General features: G+C 41.5%; 1 protein-coding gene and 1 long non-coding RNA gene across 2 annotated transcripts in view; one reads left to right on the top strand and one right to left on the bottom strand.

The window, feature by feature from the left end:
* Positions 1–17435, top strand: part of Grin3a (glutamate ionotropic receptor NMDA type subunit 3A) — a 187214-nt gene that overhangs the window by 2549 nt on the left and 167230 nt on the right. The window lies entirely within an intron of this gene.
* Positions 1554–16205, bottom strand: LOC110342572. Its single transcript, XR_002384687.2, has 3 exons — positions 16167–16205; positions 7716–8323; positions 1554–5850 (listed from the first exon to the last, which is right to left on the bottom strand). It is a non-coding gene; the product is annotated as an uncharacterized LOC110342572 (long non-coding RNA).

Raw genomic sequence — 17435 nt, forward strand, 5'->3', positions numbered from 1 at the left:
AGTCTCGACATTGGCCGATTTGTAAGTCAGCATCATTTTCGCTCTGTCCTTTGGTTAGCAAGATACTTCTAATCTCCCTCGAATTTTTGGTCCATGTATAGAGATAAAGGCTGAAGTGAGTAAGGGAATGCGCCAGTGAAAAGTTTGATAGAATCTATGTCTAAAATATTCAGGTAATACATTTATTTTTGTTAGAAAAGAAAATAAATCTTGGATTTTAAATGTTAGGAAGGACAAGAACAAACCCCTTTCGGCAAGTTACCCAGGCAATTTCCATTTAATGGTGAGCTCTAGAGATTTGATCTGCAGGATGCAGGCTAATTAACTGTTATCTGAAATATTTCTGTTACCTGAATCTGAATGGCTCAAGCAGCAGATGAGAAGGCAAAGGAAACAGGGGTGCAGCATTGCCAGTGGCCACACCATTATTAAAACATATGCAGAAGCAGACCTAATGAGATGCAGGAACCAGCACACAGGCTGCTCATCACTGCTTCCCTGTTACCTAATCCTTCAGAAGTTGCCAGCAACAGTCACAGTCACCAAACTCCTTCCCATTTGCAGATTGTTTGGCAGGACTCTTAAATAGCGAGAAATTTCTCTCCAAATTAGAGTTCCCTTGGTTGGAAGGGAAGCTGTGTTCCAGAGTGGATTCATGTAACACACAGCACACAGAAAGGAGATGGGAGGGGAGAGAGAAAAGGAACACGAAGCAGTGTCCAGAGAGCTTCCAAGGTTTAAGGTCACACTGAGAATGAAGTCCTCCAGGGATGCACTTACAACCTGCCTATAAAGCAAATGCTCAGCCGTGTGCATTGACTTCTGTGTCTTAAGTCATTGTCCTCATGCTGTTTTCATGGTACACATCTGGAAAGGTAAAGATCACTGCATGACTCAGACCTGGCTTGTCCTGCGGAGCATTTTCCTTCTATCTCCCCTCACGCATTTTAAATTCACACATATCTGACTTGGCATACCTTACTTCTAGTATGTCAGTATATTAGTATGTTCTTCTACAATATTTTACACTTAAAATTCCCTGCTCAGTGCCAAGTCACTGTAATGTGCAGTGTTGGGATGTGAGCACAGTTTTGCTTTCAGCAAAATTAATAGCTGCTCTTCCTCTGGCTTCTCCTGGAAAGTGGGCCTTTCTCTAATATACTGATGTAATATTTTTAAAAGACCTTCTAGATATAAAAAAGTGTCAAAGTCATTTTACACATTAAATAAAACCAGCTTAATTTAGGCATTGTCTTTGAAGCCTACCGGACAATGACCTCATTTGTTGGTTATCTGATGTCTGAATATAGGATACTAAAAGAAAGTAGACTTACCCACACAGCCAAGGAAAGCAAAAGTGTTTCCTGGAGCCGAACAATCCCAAACTGCTTTCAGTGAAAGCAGGAACAGCAACAGGGTCCCCTCAGTGTCCCTTGGACACTCATACCCCCCCCACACACAAGAAGGTTTTATTTACTGAGTGATGGTTTTTAAAATACCATACCATGGTTCTTGAATGGAAGACGATACCAATGAGATGGTCAAAACGCAAGTTTTCTTTCAGCATTTAATTAAAAACATAAGCGCAGGGCTGGGCAGGTTGCTGAGTGGTTAGGACCACTAGTTGCTCTTATGGAGGATCCAGGTTTAGCTCCCAGCATCCACCTGGAGGCTCACAACCATCTACAACTCCAATCTCAGGGGATCTGATGCCCTCTTCTGGCTTCTGTAGGTACCAAACATGTGTGTGATATACAGACAAACACACAAGCAAAACATCTATATATATTAAATACATAAAAAATAAATGTTGAAATTTTAACAAAAAATATTAAAACAAAATAAAACATAAGTAGAGAGCATTGGCCATCAATGGACTAAGAATGGACTAATTTCCTTCAAGGACAGACCCACCAATAGTGACTCAACTGTTCACTTTGGAAAATACATGCTTATTATCACCATGTAATTAAAGATTAATACAACATGGAATGGGTCAAAGTACAGTTGCACCCAGAATATTACTTCTTCACCACCATATTTGAACTCCTGCCTGAGGTGGACCCATTTTATTTAGAGGATCAGTTTGTCCTGAATTACATTGCTATAACTTTCAAGTAATGATGCTGCCATGGACCAAATTCCATTCACGTTTAAGCCACAGTGAATTCATGAGTTTGGTCTCTTTCTCTTCCTTTCCCTTAGTACCTTTTCTTCTAGGGATTTTGTGTAGTTTCTTCAGAAAACAAATCCATTTTCTATGTTGTGACAAGGGCACATTCTTTGCATATATATGTTGTTAAACACCACATTAGTTTATATTAGTCATAGCTAAGGAAGAAATATAATTGGCTTAGATACAAGATACAAGTACATTAGCTTCAATGCCTGACTATGTTCAAGTGTGTGTGTATGCATGTGTACATGTACAAACACCCATACACATTAAATACACCCATGCACTACATGCATACATGTGTAGATACATGTGTTTTATATTTTATTTTAAATTTCTAATAGTTTTCCATACCAAACATAGTTCTGCCTCCTTTCCTCCTGCTCTAAACCATCTGCCCATCCACTCCCCAGAAAGGGCAAGGCCTCCCATGGGGAGTCAACAAAGCCCCACACATAAAGTTATGGCAGAACCAAGCCCCTCCCTGCTGCATCAAGACTGAGTAAGGCATCCCACCATAGGGAATGGGCTCCGAAAAGCCATTTCATGCACCAGGGATAGCTCTTGGTCTTACCACCAGGGGAAGGGTCCCCAGCTGACTATCCAGAGGCCATGAGATCCCATGAGCTATGGTCAGCTGACTCTGTGGGTTTCCCCATCATGATCCTAAATGTGCCTCCTCCCCGCCCCCCCTGCTTGCTCATATAATCCATCCTCCCTCTTTTCAACTAAATGTTTGATCCAAAGCTCTCACTGGCCTGGACCTCACCTAATAGTCAAGTCTGGCTGACTGGCAATTCCTAGAGAACCACCTATCTGCCTACCTTCACCTTCCTATCCCACCATACCTGGCTTTTCAAAACAGTAGTTCTGGGAATCAAACTCAAGCCCTCATGTGTGCAAGGCAAGCACTGTATTGATGAAATGTTCTCTCCATACCCTAAAATTTCCAATTCTAGTTAAGTGAATCAATCTTCGGTTTGTCTCATGAGCCATATTTCTAACTATTATGTTTATTTCTATGTACATGTTGGTACATTAGATGATCCATTTTCTCTGGCAATACTAAGCTAAAGATTTAAGGCCACTTTTAAAGGTTTTGGCTAATACAACAGTATTTTTGCATGGCATCAAGTACAGAACGTGACTCTACTGTATAACAAGTGCCTTAGGAAGGCAAGGAAAAGGCACTAACTTTTAAAAGGCCAGCTCTAAGTTGTGTTGGTTTTCTTTGACTTGATCTATGGCAGTGGTTCTCACACTGTGGGCCATGACCTTTGGCAAACCTCTATCTTCGAAATTGTTTATGTTATAATATGTAACAGTAACAAAATTATAGTTATGAAGTAACAATGCAAATAATTTTATGGTTGAGGGTCACCACAGCATGAGGAACTGTATTGAAGGGTTGTACCATTAGGGAGGGTGAGAACCACTGCTCTATTGAAGCACAGCACTCGATTGCCTCACACCCACAGGAAAGCACTTTTTCTGTGGTTTGTAACAAATGACGGCTAGCAGCACCTCATTATTGCCAACTTGATAAGTGATTTCACATTAAATGTCAAGTGATACAGAATTTTTCTCTAGTAGTGATCTTTTTCAGGTTCTTCATCAAAATCAGAGGCCTGGGATTAATTTGGAGGATTTTTATTAATTTGATAAATTGTTTTCTTAATCCTATCATTTTTTCTCTAAATACATAGTGTAGAAGAGAGTAACAGTGATCATTCATTGAGGAATTAGTGTGTCTCACTTTTCTTTGTGTTTACACCAACATCAGATAGTCTATTGAGAATATATTTGGCCCTAGTATTATGTGACTTTGTATCTTGGACATAATTTATAATTCAACTTACAGCGGAATACTAATTTCAACGACTAGATGCTTTAGTGCTCTGTACCTCTGGTGTTGCAGAAGGGACTATGCATGTTTGTGCTATTGGGTTTGTTTCGTAAATGCTTCAGTCAAATCCCTACCACTTTAGAAAAAGTAGGCAAAAGCTAAGGAATAACGGTCAAAAGATCTCTGATCCACCTCTGTCTACTTTTGGCCATTGTAATCCTTGGCAAGTCACTCTATCTCTGAGCATCTATTCTCTTCAATCAAAAGTGTTTCTTAGCTTTCTGATTTGCTTCATAAACAAAAAATGAGAAAATGGAAAGTACTATTACTAAATCTATTGTGTTAGCCAGATAACTACCAGAAAAGAGTTGGTCAATGAGCTGAGAAGGAGCAGTAAACCTTCTGCTGGGAGCCGTGGCCAACACAGGTGACTCTCTTACTTAGAAAGGTGAGGAAGGAGCATGGGTTCAAAGCTAACCTAGGCTACATAGTGAGACAATGCTTCAAGAAAAGAATAAAAATGTCTTAATCTGCCTACTTCATCAGTTAAAAGAGTGCCATATTTCTCTCCACTCACCTTCTCATTTTTTAAGAATTTGGTTAACAAGTAGCGAGCACACCTGCTTGGGAACAACACATCTGTTTCTATGCCAAATCTTACTTATGCCACACCTAAAAGAACTCTAGGCACTGCCATAGAAACTACAATATGAAATGTACAAGACTATAGAGACACCTGGGTCCATCACATCCATTACAAGTTGTTTTTGCTGTTCTGTTTTGGGCATATTTTTCACTCAAGAATCTATGGACACAGGGTGTGCTCCATCTTCATGTTGTGTGCAACTTGACTTATTCAGTGTTTTTATTTTTTACAGAAAATGTTTCTTGATGTAGGACTCAGTGTGTTTGTTCAAGCTGGCACAGATTCCTCATTTCTTAATGGACTGATAACAATTTGCAAAACAGCTATACTGAGTGTCATTTCCCCAAGTAACTGTGCAGGGTTCTCACAGCATGATACTGCTCATTTTAGCAGCAACACTCCATATAGAGATGAGAATTCCTCTTGTCTTTCCTCCTGCCTATTCTAACTACTGTCACACAGAGAGAAAAGTACAGCACAAAAAAATATGGTCTGAAAACTCAGCAAGGAAAATAATATTACATAACATGTACTGCATTGGTTTTTGAATACATGCATGAATTGATGGAAGTCTTAAAGATGCCCGACTGTCCTTCTGACCCCCTCTTTAAAGACGGGAGCATAGAGATTTAGCAGAGGAAAGGCAAACTTTGCTTCAACTTCTCTCATCTTCTGTTGTTGTTGCTTTGTTTGGCTTTGGTTTGTTGTTTTCTCTGTATGCAGAGCCCTTGGACCTTGAAGAGAGCTTGTCAGGTTATATTAGGTCTCCTGTGCTGAGGGAGCAGGTGTGTTGGGCCTTCTGCATTGTTGGAGAAGGTGTGTTGAACCTCTCTCATTGAGGGAGCAGTGTGTTGGACCTCCTGCACTGAGGAAGCAGGTGTGTTGGACCTCCTGCATTGAGGAAACAGATGTGTTGGACATCTTGCATTGAGGGAGTAACTGACCTAGGTGTGACAGCAGAAGGAATACCTTCTGTGATTTGACAAGGTTGGTTTGTGCTGGAGATGAGGGTTCTAGGGCTTAGAGCAAAGTGTAATAGCTCCTCCTTGTCAGTCAGATTGAATTTTACACCCTTTTTACTTTCTGAAACATTAATCTACGAACTGTTTCATCACATGTCTTAACAGTGCCTGTGCTTTTCAAGGCTTCATCATGAGTATGGTGATATTATCCTCTTGAGTCCTGTAAGGTAGAGAACAATGTATGAATGTACAAAGAAGTGGGTATAGCTGTGTTCTAGGAAGTGAGAATTCCTCAAGAAGGAGAACTGAATGACTCCCTCTGCATTTAGCATGTTTTTTAGCCTCCAATAGAACAAACCAGAAACTGTTGTGATGAGTGTAGTAACATCTAGGGGACAAGGGTAAACAGCAGAGGTTTGTTTAATCCCAGCTTTGATTGTTCAAAACATGTTAGGCATGATATTTTCAACTTTGAAAATTTAGTAGAATCATGACATGGGATGCTGTGCAGTCATACAAAATGAGAATATACTTACTGACATAGAGAAGTAGGAAAAAAATCCTACGAAAGTATCCATAAAATAGGACACTTTTCTGAAAAAAAAGTGGCCTGAAATTTCAGTTATAAAAATGTTAATAGCATAAGGGGTCAACTCTAGTCACATGTAAATAACAGCAACACTAGTTGGACTGAGCGTGATATAATATATTTCACATATAATATGTATGTGGATATGGTTGGGGTACAAAAGAAGTAAATACAGTGTACTCATATATGAAATGCTCAAACATCTTGAGCAAACAAAATAAACAGAGCTGTGCAGCTGAGTCCCACCATGTGCATCTACAAAGCAACTCCCACACATAAGGCACAGGGATCATTGTTTAATAGGACGTGGGAAGATTGTAAGAAGCAGAAATAGGGACTTTGCTGTGGGGTCTTGCTGCCTACATATGTCAGAAGCTACATGCATGATGCCTCACGAACATGGCTGCCTACCTAAATGTGAACTGAGCAAGAACAACAATAGACATGCTAAAGTAGACATAGGAAATCCCAGGAAGCCTTAGCCACACTCACAACTCTATACACATCTAAGGAATTCCCAATAGGTAGTGTGGCCGAGCATTCTCAGGCACTGGGTTAAGAAGCACTGAAAGCCAGAAAAATCGTCTTACATAGGCAAGAATGTGCCAATGGCTTTCCAATGCCAAAGTTTCATTCCTTAAAACAGAGTTACAAATAACCTTATGCAGATTGAGCAGGCTATATTTACTTGATTAGAATATATATTTGTGTGTGCGTTTTTATATATGTATTGTAACAATGACTAATGAAGAAAAAGGCCATGATTTTGAAAGAGAACAGCAAGGAGTATATGAAGGGTTTCGAGGGAGGAAAGGGAAGGAGAAAATTATGTAAGTGTGTTATAGTCTCAAAAAATGTTAAATGCAAAAATGTCAAAAAATAAAAACATTCTTAAAAATTTTAAGAGCAATAGCTCCCACATGCACAAATGACATATGTATGTGTGTGTATGTATGTATGAATGAATGAATGTATGTGTACACACACACACACACACACACACTTTTTACTAATGTAATAAGAGGCCATGATTTTCAAAGAGTGCAAGCATTCGAGCTTCTCAATACTTCAAGGGAAGAGTTAAAGGGAAAATAAATCCCAGAGTATGTTTACATTCATCAAAAATCTTTCTTTTATCCTCACACGTGCTTTATGAAGCATAAAAGGCAAATATTCCTGTTTGATAACGTAACAAGAAAAATAATAACATATAGAGACAATGTAATGCAATAAATAAGAGACTGCCATTGATCATGATGACTCATACCTATAATCGCAGCACTGGGCAGCTGAGGCAGGAGAATTGCTATGAGTTTGATGAGAGAAAAAGAGACAAAAAATACATAGCTATATTTGAATCATAGCCTGGCAACTTCCTGGACATATTATTTGGGAAACCTGCCTGATCTCCCCATGCTTCCATTTACTGAATCATAAATTGTGATCATTTCAAAAGTTTATTGTGAGTGCTACATCATGGATGCAAAAAGCAGTACCTAGAGTACAGGATGTTCTGATGGTGGTGAAGCTGCTACTGCTCCTGTGGTTGATGATGATGATGATGTTGTTGATGACAATGATGCTGTTGATGATAACAATGGTAAGAGTGATACTGCTGTTGACGCTGACGATGATGATGACAATGATACTGTTGATAACAACGGTAAGAGTGGTGCTGCTGTTGATGATGCTGACAGTGATGAGAGTGCTGCTGCTTTTGATGCTGATGACGATGATGATGATTGCGCTTATTGATATACCTGATTTTTTTTTCAGCAAACTACTTCTTCATAAACTTTCAGCAAGTGTGTAACTAAGCTTAGGACTTCCTGCTTTTTTGAACCAAGACAGAGAATTAAGAATAAAGAAACCTGCTTCTTTGAAATCCTACCAAGAGCTGTGGTCTCCTAAACCACACCAACAATTAAGGTGCACTGTAGAGGTAGTCAGTTGCAGGTTTAGTTGCAGATCGTTGCTTCTTGATATGGCTCCAGGGTGGTTGGATTTCCAGAGCAGTTACAATGGTTAAAAGTCACACTGTGATGTTTCTAGTGAAGAACTCTCAAGTCTGTCCTTATCTGCTACCCTGGCTTCTCACAGGAGACTGAGGAACAAAACACAGGGGACATAGAAGGGAAATGACTCTCAGCAGGGCATTGGTGGCACACACCTTTAATCCCAGCACTGGGGAGGCAGAGGCAGGTGGATCTTTGTGAGTTCAAGGTTAGCCTGGTCTACAGAGTGAGTTCCAGGACAGCCAGGACTACACATGGAGAAACCCTGTCTTGAAAAACCAAAGCCAAAGAAAAAAGAAAGAAAAACCAAACCAACCAAACAAAATAAAAATTATATATGTCCACACAGTAGCAGGGTTTGGTTCCACAGAGAAATGACTCTGACTTCATCAGGACATGTGTCAATGCTCAGAAAAAGATTTGGTTGAATGTGTGATTGAACTTGGGATTTGTGGAACATTTCTTTTTAAGTGTATTTTAATAAATATTTGCATGTCAATATAACATGATTTGATCAAAACTATTCCCATTTCTTTTCCTCCAATTCTTCTCCTACCCCCACCATTTTCTTTCCAATGATGGCCAGTGGTGCTCTCTCTCACACTCTTTCTCTCTCTTTCTCTCTGTCTCTCTCTCTTTCTCTCTCTCTCAATATCTCTGTCGCTCTCAATCTCGCTCTCTCTCCTCTTTCTCCTCATGCTCCTGTTCCTCCTCTTCTCCCTGCTTTTCCTCCTTGAATCCATTCAATGACTAAATATTCTTACAACATCATCTACCAGCTCGCATCTAGGCTAATAAAGAAGGGTGTAGAGATGGATGATAAGCCTTGTGTGTCTATGAAAGAGTTCAGTTATTATTATCTGACAGGCTAAATAATGGTCTCTCAAAGATGTTCCTGGCCAAACTCTCAGAACCTGCAAAGATGTGACTAAGTAGTATGAAGTGGAGAGGTTATATTAGTATAGTCACATGAACTCAGTATAGTCCCGAGGTTCTAGGTGACAATGGAGCAAGAAGAAGTCAGATTGTGGTAATGCAATGACTTTCTGGAAGGGAAATAAGACACTGAAGAAAAGAGGAAAAGAGTCAGATGCCAGGGAATACTGCAAAGGGAAGGGAACAGAGTCTTCTTTATACAGCTGCTTGTACTGTGGATGCTTCCCGGAACACAGCTCAACACTGTGAAACACATTAAGACTGCTGGTCATGGTTAATAAAGGCCTGAGGTGTTCTCTTAAACCATTAAGTTTCTGGCATTTTGTTATAGCTACATCAAAAGATTAACCCATGTGTCTACCCAAACTTACACAAAATGGAGGCAAAGAAGGGATAGAAATGAATGGCCTGGCCTTCCTCACTATAGGAAGGCACCTTCTAGCTCCATGTATGTGTTTGGCAGATGCTCTTGTCTCGCAAAACATTGTGATTCTGCTCACCAGCAACAGGGAGTCAACTGACGACTGATGTTTTCGGGGTTTTGTTAAAAGGAGATAAAGTTTGCTTTAATATGGCCTGAAAGTCCAGAACTTTCTGCTTTTTCCTAAAGGCTTCACCAATATGACTATGGCTTGTGTCAGTTCAGAGTCTAAGGAATAATAATAGTGTACTGTTTGCAAAGGCTCACAGACAAGGAGTGTTCATTGCGGCCTCTCTTCTCTTCTCTCTTCTCTCTTCTCTCTTCTCTCTCTCTCTCTCTCTCTCTCTCTCTCTCTCTCTCTCTCTCTCTCTCTCTGTGTGTGTGTGTGTGAAGTACAGACACGTGTTGTCACAGCACATGAGTAAAGGTCAGAAGACAACCATGTGTGTCAGCCCTTGCCTTTCACACTTTGTGAAACATAATCTCTTTGCTTTTTACTGCTGTGTATGTTAGTCAGGATGTCTGGAAAGCCCCTGGTTCCACTTTCCATCTTGCCAAAAGAGCAGTGGGGTCACAGATGTGCAGTAGCTCTGGGAATGTGAACTCACGTCCTCATGATTGCCTCTCAAGGGCTTTACCCACAGAGCATCTCCACAGCTTCACATGAAGTGAATTCCTTTTGTTCTAGTTTAAACTGAACATATCAAGACTGGATTACACAACTTTGGGGGTCTTTTATTATTTCAAAAGCAATGCATGTACACAGCCCCCTATGTAGGTCCACTCTACTAGTGGTACCCCAGTTTATCATCAAGGGGATGAGAGAACAGACAAATACACATATAGGTGGAAAAGTTGGGGTCAGGTAGTATGTATTCACTCTGAAGAAGCAGAGTACCACAAGGAACAACCAAGGAATCTCAGCTTGTTTATTACATGCACACAGGGGGAAGAGTTAGCTCATCCTGGTAGAAGGTCTCTATGTGCAAGCAGTCTCAGGCTATAGATATCCCAGAGGAGAAAGGTATGGTTGCTAGATCTTGCACAAGTCATTGTTTGTAAAAACTCATCTTTACACACATTGTCAACTTTTGCACCCAGACTAGTAAAGTTTTGCCACCCCTCTGAACCTCACATCAGGGTATTTCTATGCATTTTGCTTTTCTCTGGTAAAGAATGTCCTACCTCATATCATTACAAACTGAGATAGGCATCAAAGAAAGGGATAAAGGAATGCTGGGTTTCTCCCCACACACACAAAAAATTTAGACTATATGGTTTCTGAGACTTTGTCATTATGAGTTGGCAGAATTTCTATATAAGAAAGGTGAGATTTTCCTGGGTATTTGAGATCTATTGTGTTTTCAGGACTGTTGTTAAGTGGCTGAATCTGCACAATGCCAATCAATACCTCCACCTCTGCGTTTCCACAGCTCTCCTTGTATATCCCTGTGTTCTCACCAGGAACGACTTAGAAATGAACTGTCAGTGCCATCTTCTCGGTCAGGGGTGGTTATGAGCTGGATGTTCTTAACAGTATTGTCGCACCAAGCATTCGGGTGGCTGTACAAGGTATATACAACCCTCTGGTTTTGTGGGTTTGGATTTTGTTTCTGTGTTGTTTTGTATCAAAGGCCCCGATTAGAAGTTAGGCAGAAGCTGGATTGATACAATCAAGACTAAAAATCGCATTTGTTGCCATGAACAGGTTTTTAAAATTATCATATTATTTTATGTATATTGCTGTCTTGACAGTATGTATGTATGTGTGCGTGTGTTTCCCTGGTACCTGCTGAAGTCAGGAAAGGGGCCATTAAATTCCTTGGGACTGTAGCTACAGAAAGTTGTGAGCTGCCATGCCGGTGTTAGGAATAGACTACTTGTTCTCTCTGCAAGAGTAGGAAGAGCTCTTAAATGCTGAGTCAGCTCTCCAGCCCCCGAGAAACACAAATTTTGGGTTGTTTGTATTAAGTAGAATCATAGCCTGATTCATTTGTAGAACACTCTGTTCCAATCACAAGGGATTGCATTGAATCACTTGCTCCTGAGAACTGTGGGTTAATGAGAGCAAGCCTGCTCTGACACTCATATACAGGAAGGCTAACGTGCTGGTGCTATACAAAGGGTTAGATGTCATCACACATCGGGTTTCACGCATAAGGAAAACCTTCAAGTCAGGAGAGACGACCCAGATGCTAAATGGTAGGCTCACAACAACAAAAAATAAGAAATGCTTTAATGTCCCTAAAGGGAAATGATAAATTCATACCTGTCTTCACCTGGTGCCAGGTATAGAGCACCATCTAGTGTTCTATAAAACATGGCTGTAAACACAAGCATCCTGACTCCAACCTCGCAAGGCAGCAAAGCATGCCCAGCTGATGTTTGGTTTCTTGTCTTTGGACTGTGAAGAGTGCATCAAAGGGGAAACGCCCCCCCCACTTTATACTTAGAAGATGCAGAGACCTCTGTTACTCTACCAGTGTATTGACATAGCAGCTAGAAAGCATGAAATAGGATATTTCCACTGTCTGTCCATGGGGCTTGGGAGAGAAATAAGAAGACTCTTGCGAACTTTTAAAATGTGCACTGGTAACTCTTCAGTGATGGTATTTGTCTACAGCTTTGGTTCTGCAGCCACATTTTGGCTGGACTATGCCATTCGTTTCCCATATTCGTTTCTCCCAACTAAGACAATATCCTTGCAGATATTTCTGAGAGTTAAAATGTCAACTATAAAATGAAAATCTACCAAAAATGCAGACAAGTGTATGAATTGATAAACAGAGATCAAGCTGTGTTATGAATATCCCTTTTTGCTTTTCCATATACTGAAAACACCTTCCCATGTCATTAATATTTTCTTTGATTGGCTTATTTCATGATTAGTTTACCTCACTCCTGTTGTTTAAACTCATTTTCCATTAAAATAATAATAGATAACTGCAATTCATGGGATTTTTAAAAAATCAGTCTTCCTTCACATTTGTGTTGCAGTAGAATACTTTATATTCCTGACGCTCTGGGATAATCCCTGCTCCAGTTCTATGACATACTTATGATTTTTCCCCTCTTTTCCTGTTATTCCTCCACTGTTTATTGACTATGCTTCTGTCTTTGATCCTTCATAATAACAAGCACTGCCACGCTGTAATTAATCAAAATGATATGCATTTTGGCACAGATTGTTCAAGCACACAAACCACTTCTCAAGCAACCAGAGGGCACAGAGGGGCGGTGGCCGCCGTATTGGACAGCTGACAAAGAATAACCCTGTTTTCAGAGCGTGTTCTTCTGAGCAGTGCTGCCAAGAGCAAGGGACAAAAGCACAGAGGTGTGGCCAGGCTGCCACAATAGAGTACTGTGGAGTGCAAACTCCTTTGGCCTGCTCTGGAGCCCCTGCTCCTTGGCTTTCTCTCCCATCCGCTCCACCTCCTCTCTGGATACCAGCTTTGTCCTCTACTTGCTGTAAGATGGACACGATGGTGGCTCTCAACACATGAAAATCTGGAGTCTGTGCCACCTGACAGCTCTAGCAAATCACCTAACTACATTTCTTGCATCTCTCAGTCCAAGTTCTCCAGCCCCTCCTGGCGTCTCACTCCACACACAGTGGTACTCTCCATCCCAAGTTACGGTGCAGCTCCGCTTCCTAGTCCACTCAGCAGTGGCCATATTCATAAATGAGAAGCTCACTATAAGCCTTCCAAGCCAGCAGTGAAGCAGCGCTCCCTGCAGTCTGAGAAGTCACATGCTAGCTGGGGAGACGGGAAATAAATCACACAACCAGATAATTACAGGATGTGTGACTGGAGTAAAGACAAATACACTGAAGAAAAGCAGAGCAGTGTAAAGGAATTAGGGTTGCTACAGTTGATCAAGTGAGGCCTGTCTGCAGAGTGATGCCGGAAGAGAGATTGAAGTAGGGAGTAAACCACACAATGTCTGATGGAAATGCACGACAATTCGACTCAGCTAAAGGCACAGAGACCCCGAAGCAGGCGTGGGCACAGCAGTTTGAAGGGAAGAATAGCTGGACTCCCTCTTGAACCACCCACAGCACTATCTACACATGGATACAATCCAAACAAGGAGCTGTAGACACTGAAGCATGGGCCACATCTGATGCACCATACACTGCGGCCACAGGAGCCTCTGACTAGAATCTCAAATGTAGTTCCGTTTCTCCCCTTATGCTCAAAAGACTTACCAGTTCCCTAAGCCGTTCACCCTCATCTATATGGATATTCATATCTTCACACCGAATTCCGTTACCTTCGTCGCTATGTATTTTCTATATCCCCTTCCTTCCTTATTTTCAGCTCTTACTGACATTCTTAAACAGTCCTTAAACCCCCAGGTTCCTTCCAGCAGCCCATGCTGCACCTGCTAGATAAACCTTCCTAAAGCAACGTTCATTCATCCATCCACCCATTCACTCAGCACTTATGTAGCTCAGTGAGCTGAGCTTCATGCAATGTCTCTGCTTAAAAGAAACATCTTGTGATGCAATAGTCCTTCTTTCTTCATGTTCCAACACTCCAGTGGGATGAAACACATACATTTAAAACAATTAGCCCATACTTGAGTATTTCACGCAATCAGGGTAGGGCACAAAGCCCATAAGAGAATGTATTCAAGTATACCTGTTTCAAGAGTACTCACAGTTACAAGGGAATTCCTTCCCTGCTGACATGCAAAGATTCTGACACATCTGTCCTACATCTGAAGGAAAGCAAGTCTGTAGTTATCCACAAATTTACAGAGCTGGTCCCCAGGGCCTTCCAACAACTTGCATGAAAAACTCTGTCATTCTGTTGAGAAATAGGTACTCGGAAACCACACAATCTCTAGGAATTACAGTGTGTATATAATTTTTAATCAATCCATGTAAAAAAACTCATCTGTATTATATATCTATATGGAAAGACAGCAATACACCCAAGCTATCATAACCTGTCAATGAATTATGCTCAATTCAAGATTGATTTTGCCGTTGAAGCAACATCATCCATGGCTTTTAAGACCTCAGGCAAGGCTGCCAAAGCCTACTTGACCCATCAAACAGTGGAACGGTGCTGTTCCCATAGTTGTTTAGCATCATCTGTAACACAGGCTTTCTATTCGAGACTCAGAAGAATCAGATACGTGGCTTAACACTCTAGACCCAGAATCATACCAATCAACAACCAGCATTCATTTGGCACTAAGAGCATCCCAATCTTGTTTCACCCTCATGTGATGGACCTGAGTGGCTCTCTGTCTCTGTTCCTCTTTCTGTATCCGTGTGTGTGTGTGTGTGTGTGTGTTTATACTCAGACCCACATTTGTACACCTACATATGGATGTTTTTGGTGTCTTCCTCAGTCATTCCCCACCTTATTATTTGAGACAAATTCACTGAGCTCACCAGTTTGACTGGCTGGCAGCAAGACATAGAGATTCTTCTGTCCTTCTACGCTCTACACCCCACCCCCAGCAATGGGGTTGTAGATGTATGCTGCCACATCTGGCTTTGTTACATGAATGCTGGTGATCGAACTCAGGTCCTCATGATCACACAGCAAGCACTCCACTGACTGAGTCATCTCCCCAGCCCTCAGAGTGTTTTCTCTGTGTTGTCAACATTAGTCAAAAAGGGGTAGGGGGTCCTGGAAGAAGGAGAATGCAGGTTTCGTCTTCCCTGACAGGACCTTGAAAATGTAGCAAGAGTCTCCTGCAATCTCAAAGGGAAATAAGAACACTCTTCCACCCACGTTAGACCTGGGGGCGGGGCTGTTGGAGTTTAGGGAGCAGACATGATAGGCAGATGACAGCCAAGACATAGATTGGGAGGGCGGACATTCGGAAAATCAAATCATCAAGTTAAGCTATCTAGGGAGCTGGAGAGAAGGCCAAGTGGTTAAGTTGGTTAGTTAGTTTATTGTCACAAAAAGTCATTAGTTCCAATCAAAACTTCATTAGTTTTCCACAGTATTCCATAGTGGGAAGTGACCAGACCCCATACCTTCAAACAAGGCCACCATTAACTGTCACGGGGCAAGAGGTATGTAAATACCTTTGCATTTCAAAGTTTCAAAATTGCCTGATGATTTACCTCTGAACCCATCTGAGTCCAGCTCAGGGAATCATTCAGATGTCCTTTGATGAAGTAGTAAAAGCAGCAATACCACAAAAGACCATGAGCCAGTCCCCATCTCTGCCCACAGAATTCTAGTGACCTCATAGCCAACTTCTCTGCCTTCTCTCTTGTCCCCCTACTACCTGCCATCCAAGCAGCTGGCAGAAAGAAGTCCCGGTTACTAGCCTCCTTACAATCCTTTCCCAGCTCCCTCTAAATTGTCAGCAGTGTGTGCCCAGCCTTTGACTTTTGTGGACTGTTAAGAGAAGCTTTTTCTTTGCTAGCAGCTTTGGTTTATCCCCACCAGTTGCCGGGGCTCTGCCAATTTGTAGTCCCCAAATAAACACACAAGACGCTGTATTAATTATGAAGCTGTTGGCCTTGCTTGTCTCTTACTGGCTAGCTCTGCTTTAAGTAATTTCCCCATAATTGTTAATCTAAGTATGTTTCTTACCGGAGAATAGTTCCGGGCTTCCTACCCCCATGGCGTTACATGTTGACTCTCTCCTGTGTTTCTCCTTCCCAGAATCCTCCTGGACTCCTAGTCCCTCCTATCTAGATTCCCTATTGGCCAGACAGTACTTTATTGACAAATGCACACGACTTCCCCAACAGTGGACTGCCTTCATGGTTTTGGTTTCTCTCTGCAGCATCTAGTAATAACATATATTTAGTTAACTTAGTGTTTTCAACACATTTACTTTTAAGAAGTGTTTTATAGCATTAATGAAAGAGATTAACCGCCTGTCATAATGAACACTAACTACAAACAGGTACACAATGAAAAGAAACTCATTCTAGCCATGTATCCTTGCCTACTCTGAACTTGAGCTACCTTTTAAAAGGACATTTCCAGGTGCTGGAGAAGTGTGAGACGTACTGACACCAAATGGAGGCTTTCTCCTTGGCTAAACAGCTGGGTTAAATGCTAATTGAAAAGGGATTAAGTTTCTCACTCCGTGATAAAGTGTTATTTAGTGTCAAGTCCCTGAACAACCTGAAACCATCCCATGAGCCACCTACATTCCATCAAATGCTAACGTATAGGATGGATTCTAAGCAGCCCAGGGTCGAACTGGAGACCCTTTGGCACCACCTCCTTGCCCAACTCTCTGCTCTTTTCTTCTTGCTATCAACTCTTACTTTGTTCTCCCGCAACTCCTCCCGGTGCTGCATGACCCAGTACTCTCTTGATGTTGGCATGCCACTCCCCATGCATCTACTGAAACTCTTGTGCAGTTTTTCAACTGCTTTTCACATCTCTCCTCCTGTGTGCAGGGGACCCGACCCACCGTCTCCTTATCACAATGCGTCACTTTCACTCCTGTGTGACATATGAATTCATTTTCCTTATGCAGAATACTAATGCAGCAATTCATGAGTTTTGTGTCTCTCTCCAACACTGTACTGAACCCTCATAAAGTTTGTGGCTCATGCTCCATGACTATTAATTAACTAAGTCAGCGCCCACCCCCCTTCTAGTGCAAAAACCTCATGCAGTAGCCATGGAAACTATCATCTCCCAAACTGGACCTATGAATATGTACTGTATTACAAAAGATGCTCCTTGCTCACTGTGGTAGACAGAGTTCAAGACCATTGGAAATGGATAGTGAACCATAAGAACAAAAGTGGAATATGGTCTTGGAAAAACTGATGTCAGAGGGAATAGAGAACCTTTTGGTATTGCCACATGCACTTTTTATGCTGTCTTCACTTTCCC

The sequence above is a fragment of the Mesocricetus auratus genome, unplaced genomic scaffold (assembly GCF_017639785.1).
Source record: "Mesocricetus auratus isolate SY011 unplaced genomic scaffold, BCM_Maur_2.0 Super-Scaffold_6730, whole genome shotgun sequence".
Taxonomy (NCBI): Eukaryota; Metazoa; Chordata; class Mammalia; order Rodentia; family Cricetidae; genus Mesocricetus; species Mesocricetus auratus.